This window comes from Procambarus clarkii, chromosome 54 (assembly GCF_040958095.1).
Source record: "Procambarus clarkii isolate CNS0578487 chromosome 54, FALCON_Pclarkii_2.0, whole genome shotgun sequence".
NCBI classification, from domain to species: domain Eukaryota; kingdom Metazoa; phylum Arthropoda; class Malacostraca; order Decapoda; family Cambaridae; genus Procambarus; species Procambarus clarkii.
Genome location: NC_091203.1, coordinates 15,122,861 through 15,137,292, shown reverse-complemented (window position 1 = coordinate 15,137,292; position 14,432 = coordinate 15,122,861). Strand labels below are relative to the sequence as shown.

Below are 14,432 nucleotides of genomic sequence, written 5' to 3'. Positions count from 1 at the left end.
TGGTCATTACATCTTCAGCCACGAGAAAGCATCTTTTGAAGTAGTCACAGCCCTTATAACATTATGTATAAAATATATAATATATACTATATACCTATATAACTAAAATGTACGTTTGTCCACCGTTTAAAGTGATCCCACAAGTAGACCAAATAACCCTAAGTGTTCTGTAGTAACTTTAATTCCTCAGTATAACTAATGTAACTTAAGTTTAAGTTGGTTTTGGTGCATAACTTTTTAAAGTAAAAAAAATCGTGATGGTTTATAACATACTTTTATTTCAGCATATACAATAAATTAAGCATAGTATCTGGCGGTGGTGGAAGTAACCGTAGTAGTTACAATTTGGGTGATTGTAGTTATTATATCCTGCACTAGTTCTTGGGTAGATATCACAGGGACCGTCTGGATCTGCAAATGCATATATTATTGACGTTTGTGTAATAAATGTATCTCACACTTTCACAAGTTAAAGACTACATAGTTACCTCGTGAGTGACAGCCACGTGGGTGATGGTCTGCCAGTATTTAACAGTATCTGTTGTGGTGAAGAACTGACTGTAGACCGAGACCATTGTGCTCACTGGGTAGACCCCCACCGTAGCCGTCACCAACACTACCGGTGTGGAGGTGACCCTTATCACAGAAGTCACCGTCTGTGGCTGCTGGGGAACAAACTCCCATTGGGTGGTTGTCTGGGTGACTGTCAGGGTGATCGCTGTCTGCTCAGTAACCCAGACGTCAGAGGTTGTAGTCTCCCGCAGAGTGTGGGTCAGGGTAGTCTGGAACATTATACACCATTAACAAGTGTTAAAGTATTAATAACATGTTGGTTAAGAAAGATAATGGCAGTGTTACCAACCTAAGTGGTGACGGTGGAGGTTGTGGGGGTGACGACTGGCAGGGGCGCATGGGTGCCGTAAGGTTGGTACGCCTGACCCTGGATCTATTGGGAAGCAATATTTTAGTCCCTTGTGAAATATTTTGCTTATTATGTCCAAGAGTACAGAGCAAAATGTTAATTACCTGGGCGATATAACCAAGGAAGAGTAGAGCAAGTGCCATCATCTGTACCGAAGAAGAGAGTTTGTAATTAGATGCCAGACGCAATATTAGCCACTATGATCAAAGCTATCAGATTTTCTCAAAACTGAGCACACTAGAAGCAAGTCATGTTTAGACAACGAATGCAAGAAAAAGCTTTGAAACCATTAGTATGAAATTTTATGTAAATTAGGATTTTTGAAAACAGTCGATATATTAAAGGTTGTTGGGAAGGTCGTCAGGAGTTTGAAGGGGATGGGGGGGGGGGGGGTATAAGCTTATGTAGAGGAGTGTTAAAGGGAAGGATTTGCATGTGCCTAGAAATCAGATCATGTTCAGTTCAAAAGGTACAACATCGGGGCTTTAGTGTTAACCAAACCACTAGAAATTGAGGAGACTACGTCGTTTGTCAGTCCTGGACCATTATCAGGTCTTGACGAGACGAAGGTGGGCAAGAGAAAGTGCCAAGATGAGGCATCCCAGTTACAGCTAACCAGGAGGCCAGAGGATAACCGACGCCCCCCCCCCCCCCCCCCCCACCCTTTTAAAAATGAATGATAGGATAAAGGAGCACGAGGTTTATGAGGCTTAGGTAGACCATAGAAATAAGAAGGTCAGATGAAACTTTTTACAAGATCGAAGCGAGGTGGACGAAGACTAGAGAGCTATCTCAGTTAGCGGTTGATGAAAGTTTAAAGGCGATCCAAAGGGGTATAAGTGCGAGTCAGCACGACATTTGCTTTTCACGAGGTAATCCACACGGTCAAGGACATACCGAATCGCCTTTGTTGGAAAGATAAGATGCGTTATATTTCAGGGAGGCAAGGGCCAACTAGAAGCTACGACGAAGGTGGTGATTTAAAGAAAAGCAATAGTCAAGATTGGAGATTAGGGTCTCCTAAAAACAGTTAAAGATTATTCGTTAGAATTTACAATGCCATCAAAGGAACCGAGGTCTATGTCACAATGTGGGCCAGGGGAAGTAGAGAAAAAAAGTACGAAAAGTTCTTGCCGAGGGAGTAGAGAAGGGAAGAAAGGCTGGCAAAAATATTTATCTGAAGGACTGAAATCGAACGTTGAAGTTATTTTAATCCACTTTATACTGGTTCAGGATGAACCAACCGTCTCCAAATTCTAGTGTGGTTTGGTTAACAGATCATGTTCGTTATAAACACTAGCGTTTAGAATATTCCATTAAATAGGCTTAGCCTTTTCATCAGAAATTTATGTTATCTAGTAAATATTTGATATTTAAACGCAAAAGCCGTGTTAAATGTTTAAGCATTTCATTAAGTAATTGTTTGAAAAATATTGAGGAGCAAAAAATCAGCTCTAGTACAGTTTAGTCACTGAAATTAACTTTACAAAATATTCTAGGCCAATATCATATACTCTGGGCTTAAACCAATTAGGTTCAATGACCGATCGATATTATTCAGGCGAAGAACGCAACTTTTAGTTAATAGAAGCTGCCAATTAAAAGCTGTAAAAACCATTTTAAAGCTACTTGCTAGGTTCTCATCGGAGGTTACATTAAGCCACCTTAAATCTAGTAAATATTTCGAAACATTTAATTAGTACGACAATGCAAATTTAAGTATAGGCAGAAAATGCAAAAAGAATAGATTAACTTTTACATTATGAATGCTAACATTACCCGGCCAAACGTTGCCGTGGCTCAGCAATGCATCTGCTTTGCAGAGCCACAGCAACCTTCTGTCCCACAGTCCTACCCACCATTCGCCCCGTCACCGGTCTCCACGGCCTCCCCACTCTACCGTCCCCTTGACCACCCCATAGTCCCAAACTCTTCATCGTTCCCCACCATTACCCCCCTCCCTTGTCCCCTCATCCTCCCCACTACCACTTCTGTTCCCTCGTCATCGCCATTCCCCACTCCCTCGTCCGATGCCTTGCTAAATGGTCTGATGTTCCCATCAGAAAATTTGGAATAAAGTGATCACTGAAATAAGAAACGGTTAAAAAATTTATGTATTTAAACAATTTAAGAATAAACTATGCTCACAAAATGAACAGTATTGTTAACAGGTTAATTCTAACTCAATTCACACAAGTCAAAATAAAAATATATCAAAATCCGAGATTTCAATTTATGATCAAACAAATAGAATTGCAACATTTACAATAGCAAGCGTGTTGCTCTTTCATGCAACAGATGGTACTGTTAAGAGCAGCATTTTTCCCGTCACAGGCGTGACATCTATACATACGTATGGTAATCACATCAGTTCCAACACCGTCACAAAATAATTGAATAAAATAAAATTTAATCTAAATTAATGAAAATATTTTTATCAATGACATGGGAAACATTGAAGTTGAATACTCGACATTTAGTATAGCGTGAATGTTATGTGCAACAGACAACGCAGTTTTTCTAAAACGCATTTTTTTACCAGTCACTGGGGTGCCATTTTTATAGTAGGTATATAAAAAGACCTACGTACTCAAATGCACCGTTGTGTTAAAGTTTCAAAGCAATTGGTAAAGAGGTTTCTAGGATTTCCTTCGAATGAAAAACCATGAGACAGTTTCAGAAAAAGCATTTTTTTTTTATCCTAACAGAGGTGACATCTATATAATATGTATATAAAACCTGGCTTTATGCGAATGCAACTCGAAATTTCAAAGTAATCTTTGAAACTTTTGGAGACTAGCGATTTGGAACAAAATTAACATTTTCATTTATATAGATTTAGTCTGCAATCTAGTAGGGCTTTATCATCATTTAAGTTTTATTATACTTTGGAAGTAAACTACGCTACATCCATTTTAAATCTATTTTACTATATTTTGGGGAGAATTCACGTAGTGATGACCGTTTCAGGATTTTGAAGAAAATCCACGATACTAATGGTTAAATTATCTTGCTAGGATTACACCCGACCACTAGTGGTCAAACTCATTGTTCAAGACAATTTAATTTTAAAAATTCATTATTTTAATCATGGTGAATTTGTACTACAAAAACTGTAGATCCAATTAAATACTATTAACTATAAATTATTCATGGCAACTAAATCATTAAAATATTACTAATAAAGAATAGAATCAATGCATGTTAAACTATCAATTCCCCGATTTTTTTTTTTACAGTAAACACACAACGATATCCTTAAATAAGTTAAAATTTACAATAAACTCAAGGATAACCTTTTACAACACTTAAAGCAGGACAGAAGGTACCACACAGACAACAGTGGACTGACTGAAGGTTGAAGGCGGGCTGGCCACCTCGTTGACTCAATACCAAACACTTTAGAGGAAAGGTAGAAAGTTCCCCACAAAAGCTGCTACGACCACCATAACAGCGCCATCTATTGACTGAACCGTCAGCTACGCTCCCAGTGGAACAATATGGTGTGAAGACTCACGGAGCTTCAATATTGATTTATTGTGATCATTTCCAATAAATCTTTGCGTTTCTATTTTATAATTATGTTAAAATATTAATTTTATTTGCAGCCTTTCTATCGCGTTACTGATTATAAGCAAAAATATTAGTTTTGCTTCAAATATATTCTTTAGTCTTAGAATATTTGATTATGAGTAATTGAAACACCGTAGCCCAAAATGTATATAGATGCTACTCATGGCCTACACTCACATATTGAGAAATAACACCGTGGCCTTAAATTCATATACTCAACACACTAGGTCTACACTCACATATTGAGAAAGCGCATTGTAGGCCTCAAAGCCTATATTTACAACCGTATGCCTACTTGTCTCCAATATTATTGCAGACAGAGAGTGCAGCTGAGCTGAAGCGAGAGGAACGTGCAGCTGAGCTGCAGCGAGAGGAGCGTGAGCGAGAAGCTCGGCTGCAGCGAGAAGAAGGAGAGAGACAACTGCGACTGGAGGAGATAAAGGCAAAGAAAGAAGTCGAATTGCGTCGCATTGAGCGTGGGCTGCCCCCACTACCTGCACGGCGGGATGACCTCAAGGTAAGGGAACGTGACTTTCCTACGTTCAAACCACAAGAAGCTGAGGCGTTCTTCGAACACTTTGAACGGATAGCAACTCTGAAGGAGTGGCCGGAAGATGATTGGGCTGCTCTAGTCCAGGGCAGGTTGACTGGTGAGGCCCCGGGAAGCATACAACATGCTGGACCTAGAGGAGTGTACTAGTTACGACGTGATTAAGAATGCGGTGCTCCACTTATTCCGGCTGACTCCGGAGATGTACCGGAAGCGGTTCAGAGAGTGTACAAGAGCGTCGGGGAAGTCTTACGCCGAGACCGCCAGGGATATGGAACGGAAATTCCTACGATGGTTGAAGGCGGAGGAAGCGGAGTCGCAGCCGTTCTGGCAGACCGGCGGATGATATCAAACGACTGATAGTGATGGAGAGGTTTATGTCAGTGCTCCATCCTGAGTTGCGAGTAAGGGTGAGAGAAGCGGGTATTAAGGACCTGAAGGCTGCAGTGGACCGAGCCGACATGCAGGAGGAGGCACTACATCTCAGGAGGGAGGGGCCACCCAGACACTCGCCTTACCCCAGGTCGGGAGGGAACCTTAGGAGTTCAGGAGGAGTGAGGACGGGTGGGGACTCTCCCAAGAGTAGTGTGCCCGATGACGTAACCCGGTTCAAGAGCTCAAGGGACGCGGGAAGGAAGCCCCAAGCTGTGAGCAGTGGACCTAGCTCGGGAGCAAGTGCTGCAGTCCCGGACAACACGACAGGGAGTCCAAGGAGGACCCAGGGAACGTCTGCAAGTGGTACCGCCAGGGGGACTGGCGAGTGGCCGCCCAGGGGAGGCAGCCGATGCTTCAACTGTGGTGTGAGAGGACATTATGCCCGCGAGTGTGAGGAGCACCAAAGGAATATAGGACTAATGTTGGAAGAGGAGAGAGTGTTTGTTCACACCCCATATTATAGTGGACCCAACGTGAATGGTTGGGAAATGAAGTTGGGTGAACATCCCTTCGTTTTCGGGGCCAACGTGAAGTTTGGAAAGTCAGACTCAGTGGAGGTTGCCGTTCTTCGAGATACGGGTGCTGACATAAGTATGGTAACCAGGAGTATTCTCCCCAAGGAATTTAATGATTCACCTGTGGGAGTGGTGAGGATACGCAGTGTGGGGGAGGAATACAGGTTGCCACTTCACGAAGTACAGCTGATTGCCGACTGTGGAGTCGAGAAAGCTATAGAAGCTGTAGCCCCTAAATTACCCCTAGAGCATGTACGAATGGTGCTGGGTAATGACCTCGGAGGAGGCAGGATACAACCCGATTGGGCCAGGAGTGCCTATGTTGCAAGCAGCGGTACAACCCTGCCAGGTGAGGTATCGGTCGTTCCAGATGGTAGTGAGGAAGCCGACTTCGCCAGGGGAAACGTCGCCAGAGACGACGACAACGAGGGCGAGAGTGCAGAGAGGTCGTCGGAGGTCGTGGAAAACCCCAACGAGGACCTCCGACTAAGCCTGATGATGCGTGTGGAGGAGTGGCGAGGAGCAGCTGTACAAACGCCTGGGGCGGTGAAGAGACTGCAAACCGCACTCCCTCCACACAGGAACGCGAATAAAGTAAGCTCGGTGGATGAGCGAACGGCAGTGAGGGGCAGAGTGGAGGAGCCACGACGCAGTGCACCCTATGCCAGCCAGATGAATAGTGGTAGGTGCAAGATGAACCACCATGGTGAGGTGAGCCACAGGGAGGTAGATGAGCCCAACCACGAACCGAAGAAGACGTCTGCAGGGAAGAGAATCTCATGGAGGGGTGAAAATGTTCGCCGGGAACGAAGGAGCGAATGGTATAGGAAAGGCAATACGAAGAAAGCAGGGAATAGGTACACCCAGGGTAGGCGCCAGCCTAACCAGAGGGGCATTGGGCCATCGCAAAAGCCTAGTGTGGAAGAGGGGAAGCTGCTGAATGGAGTACAGGTGACCAGTGCCACTGTGAGGAGACAACACACCTATGGGAGAAGAGGAACCGAGAAGAGAGAAGATTGGCGAAGAGGAGCTCATGAGAGGTGTGACGATAATCTCTTTCAAGAGAGATTGAGCCTGCTCTTCCCTACATAATTACGTCAAAATACAAGATACGTTCACCAAGTATCGCCAAACGTTTTGCCCAGAGAGCAAATCGTACCCAGCACACCTGGCCACCGCCGTAACCAGCTAACTGCTCATCCTCTGCCTGCCTGTTGCTGATTGGCTGGTGTCTCGTCGCCCCAACCCTCCGCCACCACCACAAGTCGACGTCTGGGCTGCAGTGCGCCAGTCTCGTCAGAATATCTCAGTGCTCCATGCAGTTGACATCTCTCGCTGGTAGACTAAGCCTTGGCTTTCGTGTACTAAGGGAGGTGGCAGCTCGAAGCCAGTATTCCAGCACTCATATTTTATTTTGCTATCACTGTAACTTACTTGTCTTAGCGTAACTTTTCATTTGCCTGTGATTATTCATGTTATTTTGTTTGTTGACTTATCCTGCATATTTATATGAGATTGCCTTTATTCATGTCTTGTTTTCTAGAGTAATTAAAATTTCATTGTTTATATACTTGTGTTTTGTGTGTCTTCCCATTACCTTACCACAGACGAAAGGACCAACTTTTCTCTTTTTTTTGTCATGTGACGAGGCCCTGCCCCTAGCTTTTGAAACAGCCGAACACCAACGCTTTACCGTCACAGAGGAAACATGGATTACCTGTAGGATGCAGTGGAAGTGCAAGACTATCTCGGAGTGCATGACACAGTGGAAGCGCTGCATGCACTGAATCTTACAGTGGTAACGAGCCATTGGAGTACACTAGTAGCCACGGAGAGAGGATTTCTTGTAGGTGTTCAGGGAACACCCATCACACCCGGTCCTATGCGAGGTGGAGATATAATGAGGCAAGTAATTGGCAAGGTGGTACGAGCCACGTCACTAACTGGAGGAGTGACACTTCAGGAACGGAGGGAGCAAGAGTATAGGTTGCCCTCTTGAGTGCTGCTCTTCCGATATGACTCTTATTTTAAGGGGAGGGGTATGTTACGGTGCCCTCTCCTATTTCCTTCGTTTGCCTGCTTTAAGAGTCATATCAGCTCTCCCTACTGATTCTCTGAGGTTCAGGGAGTCTATTGATATATGTGGCGACCAGACCGGCTGCCAGTTAAGGGAGAAAGTTACATTATAAGTTGTAAGTAAGGGGAAATTGGCGCCCTGATATAAAATGAAAGAGTATCCCCTACTGCTGATATGACGTTTTGGAAGGGACACTAGCCGATCGCGGATTGGCCGACTTAGGTCGCATGCGACCAACCAGGGCCCGCCATGACGTCACCGAGTGCCCCGAGCGGCGCCAACGTCAGAGTTTACCTGACTGTGAAGGCGAGAGGACGTACCTCGGTCAGCTCTCAAGGATTTGAGACTCTACAAGCCTTTCTTAATGGATTAGAGCTGGCTATTGCAGCCCATCTTATGTATTGTAGACCCCGCGCTTCTGGGAAGCAAAAAGGAACCAAGTTTATTGAGCAAAAGAGTGCCAAACTTGGAAAATATTCGGCGACGACGCTGGGCGGCGACGACGCTGGGCGGCGACTCTAGACAATGAGGGCCTGGAAAGATGTGGCGGGCAGGCCTAGCTGTGACCGGATCACATCCACTGAGGGTTTTGGTTGACGACCGTTCCTAGGACAAGGAGCAACGCCTTGTGGAAGGGGCAAGTGTGGGAAAATAGTGATTAGCTCAGTGCCCATCGATGTACCAGGATTGGGGTAGCTGAATCTCAGGGATTGGAACGGCGACGACGCGAAGGCTCCACGACACCTGAGGACCTGTGGAATGTTCCTGGATCGTCAAGGATCGACTCAGGAAGCGTGGGTACCTCACACCATCGAGGGACAGGCGTCCTGAGCCAGGAATGTAAGGTAGATCATTTTCCCTCCCATTACCCCTTGTGTGAGTAGGCTAGTATTGAGTAGGTGAGTAGGCTAGTAGGCCACAATATTTACTTATGTATGTGGCAATAGGAGATTAATACTTTAGTAGCAGAATAGGCTGCAAGGCAGCTTGTGTCCAGGACTGTCAGAGGGGACAGTGTGTATGGATGGCAGGACAGTGAAGAAGAGGCGCCGACGTGGTGAAGAGGCCCTCCTGTGAGAGAGTGTGGGACTCCTGTCTTTCTGCCCAGTTGAAGGAGCGTTGGAGGTCGTGGAAGAAGAGGCTGACGATCTCCAGATTTATTATCCTTATTTTCATATTCATGTATTACTTGTGATTGTATGTGTGATCATGTAATTTGCATCAGTAAATTCACACTTTTATCATTGTGTTTAAGTGTGCCTCCATTAGAATATTTCTCTATGAGCATACACGAAGGTTATTATAGTACCACCTAGGGAACACTACGTTCTCTATAGAGGTTCTTATTGCCTGGAGAGTGGTAAAAAAAACAGCACAGACTTATATAAAAGTGTACCCTTAGCCATCCGATCAGTATCAGTGCCTGATGGTGGCAACTAGTAACGTAGTGGCTAGAGAGAGGTAAAGCCACACAGACCTTCCTGGGAGAGTACCCTGGGCCGACAGTCTAAAAGCAGATCTATGAGAGTAGCAATCTTCTGGCTACAAACAATATATAATACACCCACTGAACTGCATTGCTGGGGTGCAGATATAATAACCCAGCTGGCGACCTTGTTAAGAAGAAGATAGAGAAGACAGGCAGGAAAGGAGTTCCTGCAACCTTTTTGTCTGGCAGGCAAAACTCGGGGAGATTATGGTTATAAGGTAAGCCTGAGTCTTCCTTCACTCCTCCACGGGTCTAGGCCGGAACTGTTAACAGTAGTTTCCCCGTGTTTGACTGAAGGTCTTCCAGGGTGAATCAGTGGCACCCCCTTTTGTGGTGGAAGCAAAGACCTGCGGAGGTGGGCATTGTTGGTCCTCTCCTGTGTGACCAAGGAGACTCCGGTGAATGCCGGGAGTCGGAGGGGCTGAGTATTCACCCTTTTGAGCCCCTAGCAGCCGAGTGCTAGCAGAGCCCCGGCCCACCCCCCGTGACAACACACACACACAAAAACACACACACACACACACACACACACACACACACACACACACACACACACACACACACACACACACACACACACACACACACACACACACACATACACACACATACACACATACACACACACACACACACACACACACACACACACACACACACACACACACACACACACACACACACACACACACACACACACACACACACGATTGTGCTAGTACATAGATGGGATCACAAGCAGGGCAAGTGAACTTAGGGAAAGAGCACAAGAAATGAACCCAGATGAAATCGGACTCACTGAAATAAAACTTTCTGGAATCATAACGAATGCCATGTTTCCCCAGGAGTACACGGTAATAAGGAAAGAGAGGGAAGGTAGGGGAGGAGGTGGAGTGGTCCTACTCATGAGAAAGGAATGGAGTTTCAAGGAGATGGCTATCCTGGGCTGTGAGGGTTTCAGAGACTACATAGCAGGCACCATGACAATGGGAGGACCATGAATAGTTGTAGCAGTAATATATAACCCTCCACCAAATGACAGAAGACCCAGTCAAGAGTACGAAAACAACAACATGGCAGTTAACACTATAAATGAGAGGGAAGCCTCTGCTACCTGTAGAAACAGATCTCACCTGCTCATGATGGAGGACTTCAATTACAGAAGGGTTGACTGGGAGAACAAGGAACCGCATGGAGGCGAGGATACGTGGAGAGTCAAACTACTGGAGGTGGTGACTAGAAACTTTTTAACCCAGCATGTCAGAGAACCCACAAGGATGAGAGGAAATGACGAACCAGTGAGACTCGACCTGGTCTTCACCCTGAACGACTCTGACATAAGGGAAATCGGTTTTGAGGCCCCAGTAGGAATGAGCGAAAACAGTGTATTGGTGTTTGAGTACCTGATTGAAGAAGGGTTATTGAACTCGAGGAGAGATACCGAAACCAAAAGGTTAGCATACATAAAGGGAAACTATGAGGAGATAAGAAAATTCCTAACAGATATAGCATGGGAAACAGAGCTCAGGGAAAAGACGGCCCAAGATATGATGGACTACTTCACGCAAAAGTGCAAGGACGCAGCAAACAAGTTTGTCCCAGCCCAAAAGGAAAACAGTGAAATGAAGATGAGAAACCCATGGTTTAATCACAGATGTAGGCTAGCTAAGTAGCAAAGTAAAAGGGCATAGAGAAACTATAGGAATAACAGGACACTGGAGAGCAGAGAAAGATACCAGAATGCCAGTAATGAATATGTCAGGATGAGAAGAGAGGCAGAAAGACAATACGAAAATGACATCGCAAGCAAGGCAAAGACTCGGCCTAAATTGCTGCAAAGCCACATCAGGAGAAAAACAACAGTAAAGGAACAGGCTATGAAATTAAAGATATGGGCAGAAGGATTCACTACAAACGACAAGGAAGTGCGTGAGGAACTGAATAAGAAATTCCAGGAGGTCGTCACCTTAGAGCAAGGAGAAATCCCAGAGATAAGAGAGGGAATGGCTAACCAGGAACCACTGGAAGAGTTTTAGATTACCAGCGGGGAAGTAAGAAAGTGTTTACTAGAGCTGGATGTGACAAAGGCTATAGGCCCAGATGGAATCTTCCCTTGGATACTAAGGGAAGGAGCAGAAGCACTGTGCCTGCCACTCTCCATAGTGTATAACAAATCACTGGCAACAGGGGAACTGCCAGAAATTTGGAAAGCAGCTAATGTAGTCCCAATATACAAGAAAGGGTATAGATAGGAGGTACTGATTTTACAGGCCAGTGTCCCTAACCTGCATACCATGCAAGCTGATGGAGAAGATTGTGCGAAGAAAGCTAGTGGAGCACCTGGAGTGAAAGAATTTTGTAACACAGCATCAACATGGGTTCAGGGATGGCAGGTTCTGCCTCACAGGGTTACTTGAATTCTACGACCAGGCAACAAAAATAAGGCAAGAAAGAGAAGGGTGGGCAGACTGCATATTTTTGGATTGTCAGAAAGCCTTTGATACAGTGCCACACAAGAGGCTAGTGAAAAAGCTGGAGATGCAGGCTGGAGTGAAAGGGAAGGTACTCCATTGGATAAAGGAGTACCTAAGCAACAGGAGACAACGAGTCAGTGTGAGGGGTGAGGGCTCAGATTGGCGAGACGTTACGAGTGGAGTCCCGCAGGGGTCAGTCCTTGGACCTATACTGTTTCTGATATATGTAAATGATCTCCCAGAGGGTATAGAATCGTTTCTCTCAATGTTTGCCGATGATGCAAAAATTATGAAGAGGATTGAAACTGAGGGCGATAGTAGGAGGCTACAAGATGACCTAGACTGACTGAGTGAATGGTCCAACAAATGGCTGTTGAAGTTCAGCCCAAGTAAATGCAAAGTAATGAAACTAGGCAGTGGAAACAGGAGGCCAGACACAAGGATACAGAATAGGAGGTGAAGTACTTAATGAAACGGACAGAGAGAAAGATCTAGGAGTTGATATCATACCAAACCTGTCTCCTGAAGCCCACATAAAAAGAATAACGTCTGCGGCATATGCGAGACTGTCTAACATCAGAACAGCCTTCAGGAACCTGTGTAAGGAATCATTCAGAATCTTGTACACCACATATGTAAGACCAATCCTGGAGTATGCGGCCCCAGCATGGAGCCCGTACCTTGTTAAGCACAAGACGAAGCTGGAAAAAGTCCAAAGGTATGCCACTAGACTAGTCCCAGAACTAAGAGGCAAGAGTTACGAGGAAAGGCTGTGGGAAATGCACCTTACGACACTGGAAGACAGAAGAGTAAGGGGAGACATGATCACAACCTACAAAATCCTCAGAAGAATCGACCGGGTAAACAAGGATAAACTATTCAACACATTTGGGACGCGAACAAGGGGACACAGGTGGAAACTGAGTACCCACATGAGCCACAGAGACGTTAGAAGGAACTTTTTCAGTGTCAGAGTAGTTAACGGATGGAATGCATTAGGCAGTGATGTGGTAGAGGCTGACTCCATACACTGTTTAAAATGTAGATATGATAGAGCCCAGTAGGCTCAGGAATCTGTACACCAGTTGATTGACAGTTGAGAGGCGGGACCAAAGAGCCAAAGCTCAACCCCCGCAAGGACAAACAGGTGAGTACAAATAGGTGAGTACACACATTTACACAGAGACCTGGGAGTGGATGTAACACCTAATCTAGCTCCTGAGGAACATATAAATAGGATAGTGACAGCAGCGTACTCTACACTGGCGAAAGTTTGAACATAATTCAGAAACCTTAGTGAGAAAGCCTTTAGGGTGCTTTTCACTGCTTACATGAGACCAGTTCTAGAGTATGCCGCGCCATCATGGAGTCCCCACCTGAAGAAACACATAAGGAAACTGGAAAAAGTTCAGAAGTTTGTGACGAGGCTTGTCCCAGAGTTACGAGGCTTGTCCCAGAGTTGGGATATGAAGAAAAACTGAATCTTGCGACACAAGAAAAAGAAGGGAGAGGGGGGATGTGATAGGAAAGTTTAAAATACTCAGGGGAATTGACAAAGTGGAAATAGATGAAATGTTCACACGTAATGGTAACAGAACGAGGGGACATGGGTGGTAGCTGGAAACTCAGATGAGTCACAGAGATGTTAAAAAGTATTTTTTTAGCTAGAGGGTAGTGGAAAAATGGAATGCACTTAAGGAACAGGTTGTGAAAGCAAACTCTATTCAAAATATTAAAACTGGTATGATATGGAAATGGGACAGGAGTCATTGCTGGAAATAACTGATAGCTAGAAAAGCGGGATCCAAGTGTCAATGAGTACACACACACACACACACACACACACACACACAAAAGAAACTAACACACACACAAACTCTCACACACACAGTTGTGTTGTGTCTGCTCGTTGGATGGACGTGGGGTTGGGAGCTCCAGGGTCACTAGTGAAGTGGGAGGGATAATCAGGCTACTTCGAAGTGAAAAAGTGTATACGAGTGAATGAAAAACTTGGAATTTGACTAAAACCATAAGGTAGTGAAGAAAAATAGTAGAAATAGAGTAATTGAAAATAATTGTTGAACGCATTGTGGCAGTGTGAGGAGTGGAACAGACCTCACACTGAATGTGAGACCTCACAGCCTCAAATTGGGACCAACGTGACCTCACCCAAGCAGCAACCTTACTACACCACGTGGGGAGACGCTTCGAGACTCACTCGCTTACTTTGTGTTAGCAGGTCGGTGAGGTACTTTGAACCCCTGTGGGTAAGGTTGGTTATAGCAATGACTAGGTCAGGAAGGGCGTCTAGGTCCAGAAGTATAATGATTGAGGAAGAGGATAGGTTTGTGGACAAGATGATTGGGAAGTTTGTAGAGAAGAGGGATGTTTGGTTAG

At 45.1% G+C, this 14,432-nt stretch overlaps 1 pseudogene; it reads right to left on the bottom strand.

The window, feature by feature from the left end:
- Positions 1–258: 258 nt before the first annotated feature.
- On the bottom strand, positions 259–4,331 carry LOC138352542 (uncharacterized; annotated as a pseudogene).
- Between the last annotated feature and the right edge of the window lie 10,101 nt (positions 4,332–14,432).